This window comes from Arachis hypogaea, chromosome 18 (genome assembly GCF_003086295.3).
Source record: "Arachis hypogaea cultivar Tifrunner chromosome 18, arahy.Tifrunner.gnm2.J5K5, whole genome shotgun sequence".
Classification (NCBI taxonomy): Eukaryota; Viridiplantae; Streptophyta; class Magnoliopsida; order Fabales; family Fabaceae; genus Arachis; species Arachis hypogaea.
The window spans coordinates 39,537,877-39,550,013 of NC_092053.1; the positions used below are offsets into that span (position 1 = coordinate 39,537,877).

General features: G+C 38.4%; 1 non-coding gene and 1 pseudogene across 1 annotated transcript; both read right to left on the reverse strand.

The window, feature by feature from the left end:
* Positions 1 to 12,137, reverse strand: part of LOC112769957 (protein SIEVE ELEMENT OCCLUSION B-like) — a 59,486-nt pseudogene that overhangs the window by 3,379 nt on the left and 43,970 nt on the right.
* On the reverse strand, positions 8,538 to 8,641 carry LOC112774481 (small nucleolar RNA R71). Its single transcript, XR_003188970.1, has one exon. It is a non-coding gene; the product is annotated as a small nucleolar RNA R71 (small nucleolar RNA).

The following is a 12,137-nucleotide window of genomic DNA, read 5'->3' on the forward strand; positions in this document are numbered from 1 at the left end:
CATCATTCTCACCTATGAACGCGTGCCTGACAACCACCTACGTTCTACATGCAATCAAGCTTGAATGTGTATCTCTTGGGTTTCTAATCTAAGATTGGAACCTTCGTGGTATAGGCTAGAATTATTGGCGGCCATTCCTAAGATCCGGAACGTCTAAACCTTATCTGTGGTATTCCGAGTAGGATCTGGGAAGGGATGACTGTGACGAGCTTCAAACTCGCGAGTGTTGGGCGTAGTGACAGACGCAAAAGGATCAATGGATCCTATTCCGACATGATCGAGAACCGACAGATGATTAGCCGTGCGGTGACAGCGCATTTGGAACATTTTCACTGAGAGGACGGGAAGTAGCCATTGACAACGGTGATGCCCAACATAAAGCTTGCCATGGAAGGAGCCTTGCGTGCATGAAGAAGAAGATAGTAGGAAAGCAGAGATTCAGAAGATAAAGCATCTCCAAAGCCTCAACCTGTTCTTCATTACTGCATAACAAGTATTTATTTCATGTTCTTTTACTTTTTGCAATTAAAACTGAGAATTATTGATATCCTGACTAAGAGTTACAAGATAACCATAGCTTGCTTCAAGCCGACAATCTCCGTGGGATCGACCCTTACTCACGTAAGGTATTACTTGGATGACCCAGTGCACTTGCTGGTTAGTTGTGCGGAGTTACAAAAGTGTGATTGTAATTTCGTGCACCAGGTTTTTGGCGCCGTTGCCGGGGATTGTTCGAGTTTGGACAACTGACGATTTATCTTGTTGCTTAGATTAGGAATAATTTTTTTTGTTGGTTTAGAGTCTTTTATTTGAGTTTAGTTTCATATTTTAAGTTTGGTATCAATTGCATGCTTTTATTTTCTTTCAATTTTTCGAATTTGCATGTTCTTAGTTCTTCCTTGATTTTTAAAAATTCTAAGTTTGGTGTCTTCTTTGTGTTTTCCTTTAAATTTTTGAAAATTTGTGTTTGATTTTCTAAAAATTTTAAGTTTGGTGTTTTTGTGCTTTTAATTACTTAAAAAATTTTTCAAAAATTTGTTCTTGGTGTTCGTCTTGATCTTCAAAGTGTTCTTGGTGTTCATCTTGACATTCAAAGTTTTCTTGTTTGTTCTCTTTGTTTTGATCTAAAATTTCTAAGTTTAGTGTCATTTTGTTATTTTTCTCTTTCCTCATTAAAATTCAAAAATAAAAAAAATATCTTTTCCTTATTTTACTCATAAATTTTGAAATTTTGCATTAAATTAGTCGAAGATATTCAAAATCATATCTTTTTTTAGTCAAGTCAAAATTCTAATTTCAAAAATTGATCTTTTCAAATCTTTTTCAAAAATCAAATCTTTTTAACTTCTTCAATCATATCTTTTCAATCATATTTTTTTTAATTTGCAATCATATCTTCTCAATCATATCTTTTTCAAAATAATTTTCAATCATATCTTTTTTTTTATAAATTGCAATCATATCTTCTTAATCATATCTTTTTCAAAATAATTTTCAATCATATATTTTTGATTGCTAAATTCAAAATCTTTTTAATTAATTAATTAATTTAGTCTTCAATTTGCTTTTATTTTCTTTTTTTCGAAATTTTATTTTATTTTATTTTCCATTTATTTTATTTTATTCTATTTTAATTTTGGTCACTTTTAATTAAATAAATAAAAAAATAAAAATATAATTTATTCGCAATCCATATCAATTCCCTTTTCTCCATGATGGACATAAGTGAAAATGAACAGTCCAGAAGGACTCTGGGGTCATATGCTAACCCCATTACAGCTGCATATGGGAGTAGCATCTGTATACCTCCCATCAAAGCAAGCAGTTTTGAGCTAAATCCTCAGCTCATTATCATGGTGCAGCAAAATTACCAGTATTCCGGTCTTCCACAGGAAGAACCTACTGAGTGTCTGGCACAGTTCTTACAAATTGCTGACACAGTACGTGATAAAGAAGTGGATCAGGATGTCTACAGATTACTACTATTTCCATTTGCTATAAAAGATCAAGCTAAGAGGTGGTTAAATAACCAACCCACAGCAAGCATAAAAACATGGAGACAGTTAACAGACAAATTCCTGAATCAATTCTACCCTCCAAAAAGGATGACATAGCTAAGGCTAGACATCCAAGGCTTTAAACAAGGGGATCAAGAATCCCTTTATAATGCCTGGGAGAGGTACAGAGGGATGCTAAGGAAATATCCCTCTGAAATGTTTTCAGAGTGGGTACAGTTAGACATCTTCTACTATGGGCTTACAGAAAAAGCTCAGATGTCTCTAGACCACTCAGCTGGTGGATCTATACACATGAGGAAGACGATTGAAGAGGCTCAAGAACTCATAGATACGGTTGCCAGAAATTAACATCTATACTCAAGCAGTGAGTCCTCTATAAAAGAAGAAGCTATGGCAGTAACTACTGATCCTAATCCTCAAGAACAGATTATTGAACTTAATCAGCAATTACTTCGGATGACAAAACAATTAGAAGAATTTAAAGAGATGCTCCAAGACACTAAAATTGTTAACAACAATATAGAATCACAATTGAATCAAACAAGACAGCAGCTATCTAAATAGATAACAGACGAATGCCAAGCTGTTCAACTAAGGAGTGGGAAGACATTGAATAATTCCGCTCAAGGTAGCAGAAAACAAAAAAGGGAACAACTGACAGAGGATGACCAGACCACTGCCCAAAATCTCTCTGAGGACAGTAAAAGCCCAGAGAGAAATAATTCTGGCGTTCAAACGCCAGAAAAGGGTGAAAAACTGGCGTTAAACGCCCAATGAATGCCCAAATCTGGCATTCAAACACCAGAAAAGGGTGGGAATCTGGCGTTAAACGCCCATTCAGCCCCCATTCCTAGCGTTTAAACACCAATGAGGGATCAGACACCTGCAAGTGCTGATAGTAACCCCTCTAAGAAGGCTTCTCCAACCACCTCTGTAAGGAATTAACCTGTAGCAACTAAGGTTGAAGAATATAAAGCCAATATGCCTTATCCTCAGAAAATCCGCCAAGCGGAACAGGATAAACAATTTTCCTGCTGTGCAGACTATCTCAGGACTCTTGAGATAAAGATCCCATTTGCAGAGGCACTTGAGCAAATACCCTCTTATGCTAAGTTCATGAAAGAGATCTTAAGTCATAAGAAGGATTGGAGAGAAGCTGAAAAAGTGTTTCTCACTGAAGAATGCAGTGCAGTCATTCTGAAAAGCTTACCAGAGTAGCTTCAAGATCCAGGGAGCTTTATGATACCATGCACAATAGAGGGTGCTTGTACTAAGACAGCTCTATGTGACCTTGGAGCAAGTATCAATCTAATACCTGCATCTACCATCAGAAAGCTTGGCTTGACCGAAGAGGTCAAACCAACCCGGATATGTCTTCAACTTGCTGATGGCTCCATTAAATACCCGTCAGGCATAATTGAGGACATGATTGTCAAGGTTGGGCCATTTACCTTTCCCACTGACTTTGTAGTGCTGGAAATGGAGGAGCACAAGAGTGCAACTCTGATTCTAGGAAGACCTTTCCTAGCAACTGGATGAACTCTCATTGATGTCCAAAAAGAGGAAGTGACCCTGAGAGTCAATGAGGATGAGTTTAAGTTAAATGTTGTCAAAGCTATGCAGCATCCAGACATGTCAAATGACTGCATGAGCGTTGATATTATTGACTCCCTGGTGAAAGAGGTCAATATGACTGAAAGTCTTGAATTAGAGCTAGAGGACATCTTTAAAGATGTTCAGCCTGATCTGGAGGAATCAGAGAAAATAAAAGAACCTCTAAAAATCCCTCAGGAAGAGGAGAAACCTCTTAAACCTGAGCTCAAACCACTACCACCATCCCTGAAATATGCATTTTTGGGAGAGGGTGACACTTTTCCAGTGATCATAAGCTCTGCTTTAAATCCACAGGAAGAGAAAGCACTAATTCAAGTGCTAAGGACACACAAGACAGCTCTTGGGTGGTCCATAAGTGACCTTAAGGGCATTAGCCCAGCAAGATGCATGCACAAGATCCTATTGGAGGATGATGCTAAGCCAGTGGTTCAACCACAGAGGCGGCTAAATCCAGCCTTGAAGGAAGTGGTGTAGAAAGAGGTCACTAAGTTACTAGAGATTGGAATTATTTATCCTATTTCTGATAGTCCCTGGGTGAGCCCTGTCCATGTTGTCCCTAAGAAGGGAGGAATGACAGTGGTTCATAATGAAAAGAATGAACTGGTTCCTACAAGAACAGTTACAGGGTGGCGTATGTGTATTGACTATAGAAGGCTCAATACAGCCACCAGAAAGGATCATTTTCCTTTACCATTCATAGACCAGATGCTAGAGAGACTAGCAGGTCATGAATACTACTGCTTTTTGGATGGCTATTCAGGTTACAACTGATGAGCGGATAATTTATACGCTTTTTGGCATTGTTTTTAGTATGTTTTTAGTAGAATCTAGTTATTTTTGGGATGTTTTCATTAGTTTTTATGTTAAATTTACATTTCTGGACTTTACTATGAGTTTGTATGTTTTTCTGTGATTTCAGGTATTTTCTGGCTGAAATTGAGGGACTTGAGCAAAAATCAGATTCAGAGGTTGAAGAAGGACTGCTGATGCTGTTGGATTCTGACCTCCCTGCACTCAAAATGGATTTTCTGGAGCTACAGAACTCAAAATGGTACACTTCTAATTGCGTTGGAAAGTAGACATCCAGGGCTTTCCAGAAATATATAATAGTCCATACTTTGCGCAAGTTTAGATGATACAAACTGGCGTTCAACACTAGCTCTCTGCCCAATTCTGGCGTCCAGCGCCAGAAACAAGTTGCAAAGTGGAGTTCAACGCCCAAACTGGCACAAAAGCTGGCGTTCAACTCCAAGAATGACCTCTCCACGTGTAGACTTCAAGCTCAGCCCAAGCACACATCAAGTGGGCCCCGGAAGTGGATTTATGCATCAATTACTTACTTCTGTAAACCCTAGTAGCTAGTTTATTATAAATAGGACCTTTTACTATTGTATTAGATATCTTTGGATTATCTTTTGATCTATTGATCACGTTTGGGGGCTGGCCATTCGGCCATGCTTGGACCTTCATTACTTATGTATTTTCAACGGTAGAGTTTCTGCACTCCATAGATTAAGGTGTGGAGCTCTGCTGTTCCTCAAAGATTAATGCAAAGTACTACTGTTTTCTATTCAATTCATCTTATTTCGCTTCTAAGATATTCATTCGCACTTCAACCTGAATGTGATGAACGTGACAATCATCATCATTCCCTATGAACGCGTGCCTAACAACCACTTCCGTTCTACATTAGATTGAATGAGTATCTCTTAGATCTCTTAATCAGAATCTTCGTGGTATAAGCTAGATTGATGGTGGCATTCATGAGAGTCCGGAAAGTCTAAACCTTGTCCGTGGTATTCCGAGTAGGACTCTGGGATTGAATGACTGTGACGAACTCCAAACTCGCGAGTGCTGGGCGTAGTGACAGATGCAAAATGATAGTAAATTCTATTCCAGTATGATCGAGAACCTCCAAGATGATTAGCCATGCAGTGACAGCGCATCGGACCATTTTCACAGAGAGGAATAGGATGCAACCAACGACAAGGGTGATGCCTCCAGACGATTAGCCGTGCTGTGACAGAGCATTTGGACCATTTTCCCGAGAGGATTGAAAGTAGCCATTGGCACCGGTGACATCCTTACACAAAGCCAGCCATAGAAAGGAGTAAGACGGATTGGATGAAGACAGCAAGAAAGCAGAGGTTCAGAGGAATGAATGCATCTCCATACGCTTATCTGAAATTCTCACCAATGATTTACATAAGTATTTCTATCCTTATTTTAGTATTAATTTCGAAAACTCCATAACTATTTTATATCCGCCTGATTGAGATTTACAAGGTGACCATAGCTTGCTTCATACCAACAATCTCCGTGGGATCGACCCTTACTCACGTAAGGTTTATTACTTGGACGACCCAGTGCACTTGCTGGTTAGTTATGCGAAGTTGTGAAGATATGTTTAGACCATGGTTCTGTGCATCCGTTTTTGGTGCCATCGCCAGGGAATCAATTTCGAACAATAATTCACAACCTGAGTAACAATTTCGCATACCAAGTTTTTGGCGCCGTTGCCGGGGATTGTTCGAGTTTGGACAACTGACGGTTCATCTTGTTGCTCAGATTAGGTAATTTTCTTTTTGTTTTCTTTTCAAAAATTTTCAAAAATCCTTCAAAAATTTCTCCTTTGTTTTCGAAAAACTTTTTAAAATAAAAATGTTTTCAAAAATATATTTTTCTTCAGAATTTTTAAGAATGAATTCTAGAGTTTCATGAAGCATGTTGAAGCATGCTGGCTATAAAACCATGTCTAAATTCTTTTGGACAGAGGTTTTGGCTTAAAATTGAATGAATTACACTCATATTTTTACTAAAGCTTGGCTGGCTACTAAGCCATGCCTGACCCTTTGATTGGAGCTTTAGACTAAAGAGCATAAGATTCCTGGAATTCATATTAAAAATTTTGGAATCCTTATTTTTCTTTTTCAAAATAATTTTCGAAAAAAATTAAAAGAAAATACAAAAAAATCATAAAATCATAAAAATAAAAAAAAATATTTTGTGTTTCTTGTTTGAGTCTTGAGTCATGTTATAAGTTTGGTGTCAATTGCATGTTCATCTTGCATTTTTCAAAAAAATTCATGCATTCATAGTGTTCTTCATGATATTCAAGTTGTTCTTGGTAAGTCTTCTTGTTTGATCTTTGCATTTGCATGTTTTGTGTCTTTTCTTGTTTTTCATATGCATTCCTGAATTCTTTATGTCTAAGCATTAAAGAATTCTAAGTTTGGTGTCTTGCATGTTTTCTTTGCATTAAAAATTTTTCAAAAATGTGTTCTTGATGTTCATCATGATCTTCATAGTGTTCTTGGTGTTCATCTTGACATTCATAACATTCTTGCATGCATTCATTGTTTTGATCCATAACTTTCATGCATTGCATCATTTTTCTTGCTTTTCTCTCTCATCATAAAAATTCAAAAATAAAAAAAATATCTTTCCCTTTTTCTCTCTTAAAATTTCGAAAATTAGATTTGACTTTTTCAAAAAATTTTAAAATCTAGTTGTTTTTATGAGTCAAATCATATTTTCAATTTAAAAAAAATCTTATCTTTTTCAAAATCTTTTTCAAAAATCAAATCTTTTTTCAATTTTTTTTAGTTATTTTCAAAAATTTCAAAAATATTTTTCAAAAATTTTTTTCTTAATTTTACATCATATTTTCGAAAATAACATCATCAATTAATGTTTTGATTCAAAAATTTCAAGTTTGTTACTTACTTGTTAAGAAAGATTCAAACTTTAAGTTCTAGAATCATATCTTGTGATTTCTTGTGAATCAAGTCATTAATTGAGATTTTAAAAAATCAAATCTTTTTCAAAAACTAATTTCTATCATATCTTTTCAAAAATATCTTCTTATCTTACCTTTTTCAAAAAAATGATTGCAAAATATCTTTTCTAACTTCCTAACTTCTTATCTTTTCAAAATTTGTTTCAACTAACTAACTAACTTTTTGTTTATTTCTTACCTTTTTCAAAACTACCTAACTAACTCTCTCTCTCTAATTTTCGAAAAAATCTTCCCTCTTTTTCAAAATTTCTTTTTAATTAGACTAATTATTTTATTTTTTATTTGAATTTTCGAAAAACTACTAACCTTTTTCAAAAACTATTTTCGAAAATCACTAACTCTTTTTCAAAAATTATTTTCGAAAATTCTCTCCTCCTCTCATCCTCTTCTATTTATTTATTCATCTACTAACACTTCTCTTCATCTCACATCTGCTCCTATCATCACCTTTGTGTTTGGATTCTTCATTCTTCTTCACCCCTATTCCTTTTCTTCTTCTACTAACAATAAGGAACCTCTTTACTGTGACATAGAGGATTCCTCTTCTTTTCTTTTTCTCTTCTCTTTCTTAAGAGCAGGGACAAAGAAAAAGGCATTCTTGTTGAAGCTGATCCAGAACCTGAAAGGACTCTGAAGAGAAAACTAAGAGAAGCTAAATTACAACAATCCAGAGACAACCTTATTGAAAATTTCGAAAAGTAAAGGAAATGGTAGCCGAACCCAACAACAATAATGCAAGGAGAATGCTTGGTGACTTTACTGCACCTAATTCCAATTTACATGGAAGAAGCATCTCCATTCCTACCATTGGAGCAAACAATTTTGAGATGAAACCTCAGCTAGTTTCTCTGATGCAGCAGAACTGCAAGTTTCATGGACTTCCATCTGAAGATCCTTTTCAGTTCTTAACTGAATTCTTGCAGATATGTGATACTGTTAAGACTAATGGAGTAGATCCTGAAGTCTACAGGCTCATGCTTTTCCCTTTTGCTGTAAGAGACAAAGCTAGAGTGTGGTTGGATTCTCAACCCAGAGATAGCCTGAACTCTTGGGACAAGCTAGTCACGGCTTTCTTAGCCAAGTTCTTTCCTCCTCAAAAGCTGAGCAAGCTTAGAGCTGATGTTCAAACCTTCAGACAGAAAAAAGGTGAATCCCTCTATGAAGCTTGGGAAAGATACAAGCAGCTGACCAAAAAGTGTCCTTCTGACATACTTTCAGAATGGACCATCCTGGATATATTCCATGATGGTTTATCTGAGCTATCAAAGATGTCATTGGATACTTCTGCAGGTGGATCCATTCACCTAAAGAAAATGCCTGCAGAAGCTCAAGAACTCATTGGAGCAAACACTTCTGAGAGGAATCCTGTGAGTAATGGGATGCCTATAAAGAAGGGAGTTATTGAAATTGATACTCTGAATGCCATATTGGCTCAGAATAAAATATTGACTCAGCAAGTCAATATGATTTCTCAGAGTCTGAATGGAATGCAAGCTGCATCCAACAGTACTCAAGAAGCATCTTCTGAGGAAGAAGCTTATAATCCTGAGAACCCTGCAATAGCAGAGTTAAAATACATGGGTGAACCATATGGAAACACCTACAATCCATCATGGAGAAATCACCCAAATCTCTCATGGAAGGATCAAAAGCCTCAACAAGGCTTTAATAATGGTGGAAGAAACAGGTTTAGCAATAGCAAGCCTTTTCCATCATCCACTCAGCAACAGACAGAGAATTCTGAGCAGAATCTATCTAGCTTAGCAAATTTAGTCTCTGATCTATCTAAGGCCACTGTGAGTTTCATGAATGAAACAAGGTCTTCCATTAGAAATTTGGAAGCACAAGTGGGCCAGCTGAGTAAAAGGATCACTGAAATCCCTCCTAGTACTCTCCCAAGCAATACAGAAGAGAATCCAAAAGGAGAGTGCAAGGCCATTGAATTAATTACCATGGCCGAACCCACAAGAGAGGAGAAGGACGTGAATCCCAAAAAGGAAGACCTCCTGGGACGTCCAGTGATCAATAAGGAGCTTCCCTCTGAGGAACCTAAGGAATCTGAGATTCATCTAGAGACCATAGAGATTCCATTGAACCTCCTTATGCCATTCATGAGCTCTGATGAGTATTCCTCTTCTAAAGAGAATGAGAATGTTACTGAAGAGCAAGCTGCCAAGTTCCTTGGTGCAATCATGAAGCTAAATGCCAAATTATTTGGTATTAAAACTTGGGAAGATGAACCTCCGTTGTTCACCAATGAACTAAGTGATCTGGATCAACTGACATTGCCTCAGAAGAGATAGGATCCTGGAAAGTTCATAATACCTTGTACCATAGGCACCATGATCTTTAAGGCTCTGTGTGACCTTGGTTCAGGAATAAACCTCATGCCCCTCTCTGTAATAGAGAAACTGGGAATTTATGGGGTGCAAGCTGCTAAAATCTCATTAGAGATGGCAAACAATTCAAGAAAACAGGCTTATGGACAAGTAGAGGACGTGTTAGTAAAGGTTGAAGGCCTTTACATCCCTGCTGATTTCATAGTCCTGGATACTGGAAAGGAAGAGGATGAATCCATCATCCTAGGAAGACCTTTCCTAGCCACAGCAAGAGCTGTAATTGATGTGGACAGAGGAGAATTGATCCTTCAATTAAATAAGGACAACCTTGTGTTTACAACTCAAGGATCTTTCTCTGCATCCATGGAGAGGAAGCAGAAAAAGCTTCTCTCAAAGCAGAGTCAACCAAAGCCCCCACAGTCAAACTCTAAGTTTGGTGTTGGGAGGCCACAACCAAACTCTAAGTTTGGTGTCAAACCCCCATATCCAAACTCTAAGTTTGGTGTTGGGAGGTCTCAACAAAGCTCTGCACATCTGTGAGGCTCCATGAGAGCCAACTGTCAAGCTATTGACATTAAAGAAGCGCTTGTTGGGAGGCAACCCAATGTTTATTTATCTAATTTTATTTTTGTTTTTCATGTTTTCTTAGGTTCATGATCATGTGGAGTCACAAAATAAATGAAAAATTTAGAAACAGAATCAAAAACAGCGGAAGAAAAATCACATCCTGGAGGAAGCACCTGCCTGGCGTTCAACGCCAGAACAGAGCATGGTTCTGGCGCTGAACGCCCAAAATAGGAAGTATCTGGGCACTGAACGCCCAAAATGGGCAGTATCTGGGCGCTGAACGCCCAAAATGGGCATCATCTGGGCGCTGAACGCCAGAATTGCACCCTGGAGAGGAGCTGGCGCTGAACGCCCAGAACAAGCATGGTTCTGGCGTTCAACGCCAGAAATGGGCAACAAATGGGCGTTGAACGCCCAAAATGGGCACCAACATGGCGCTGAACGCCCAGAGTTGTGTGCAAGGGCATTTTACATGCCTAATTTGGTGTAAGGTTGTAAATCCTTGAACACCTCAGGATCTGTGGACCCCACAGGATCCCCACCTACCTCCACTCACTCTCTTCTCTCTTCTCAATCATCCTCTATTCCCAACAAACACTCTTCCTCAAAACCCTTCACCTATCACCTCCATCTCTCTTCCCTATTAACCCTTCACCACTCACTTCCACCCACTCTTCCCCATAAACCTACCCAATAAACTCCACCTACCTTCAAAATTCAAATCAATTTCCCACCCAAACCCACCCATATGGCCGAACCTTAACCCCCCTCCCTTCCCTATATAAAGCCTTCCATTCTTCCTCATTTTCACACAACACAACCCTCTCTTCTCTTCTTGGCTGAAACACACCTCCCCCCTCTTCTCCATCTTTTCTTCTTCTTCTTCATCTAATTCTTTATTTTCTTGCTCGAGGGCGAGCAATATTCTAAGTTTGGTGTGGTAAAAGCATAAGCTTTTTGTTTTTCCATTACCATTGATGGCACCTAAGACCGGAGAATCCTCTAGAAAAGGAAAAGGGAAGACAAAAACTTCCACCTCTGAGTCATGGGAGATGGAAAGATTCATCTCCAAAGCTCATCAAGACCACTTCTATGATGTTGTGGCCAAGAAGAAGGTGATCCCCGAGGTCCCTTTCAAACTCAAAAGAAATGAGTATCCGGAGATCCGACATGAAATTCAAAGAAGAGGTTGGGAAGTTCTAACAAATCCCATCCAACAAGTCGGCATCCTAATGGTTCAAGAGTTCTATGCCAATGCATGGATCACCAAGAACCATGATCAAAGTAAGAACCCGGATCCAAAGAACTATGTTACAATGGTTCGGGGGAAATACTTGGATTTTAGTCCGGAAAATGTGAGGTTGGCGTTTAACTTGCCTATGATGCAAGGAGATGAACGCCCCTACACTAGAAGGGTCAACTTTAATCAAAGGTTGGACCAAGTCCTCATGGACATATGTGTGGAAGGAGCTCAATGGAAGATTGACTCCAAAGGCAAGCCGGTTCAACTAAGAAGATTGGACCTCAAGCCTGTGGCTAGAGGATGGTTGGAGTTCATCCAACGCTCCATCATCCCCACTAGCAACCGATCTGAAGTTACTATGGATCGGGCCATCATGATCCATAGCATCATGATTGGAGAAGAAGTAGAGGTTCATGAAGTCATCTCCCTTGAACTCTACAAAATAGCCGAAAAGCCCTCTCCTGGGGCAAGGCTAGCTTTTCCTCATCTTATCTGCCATCTATGTTACTCAGCTGGAGCTTCCATAGAAGGAGACATTCACATTGAGGAAGAGAAGC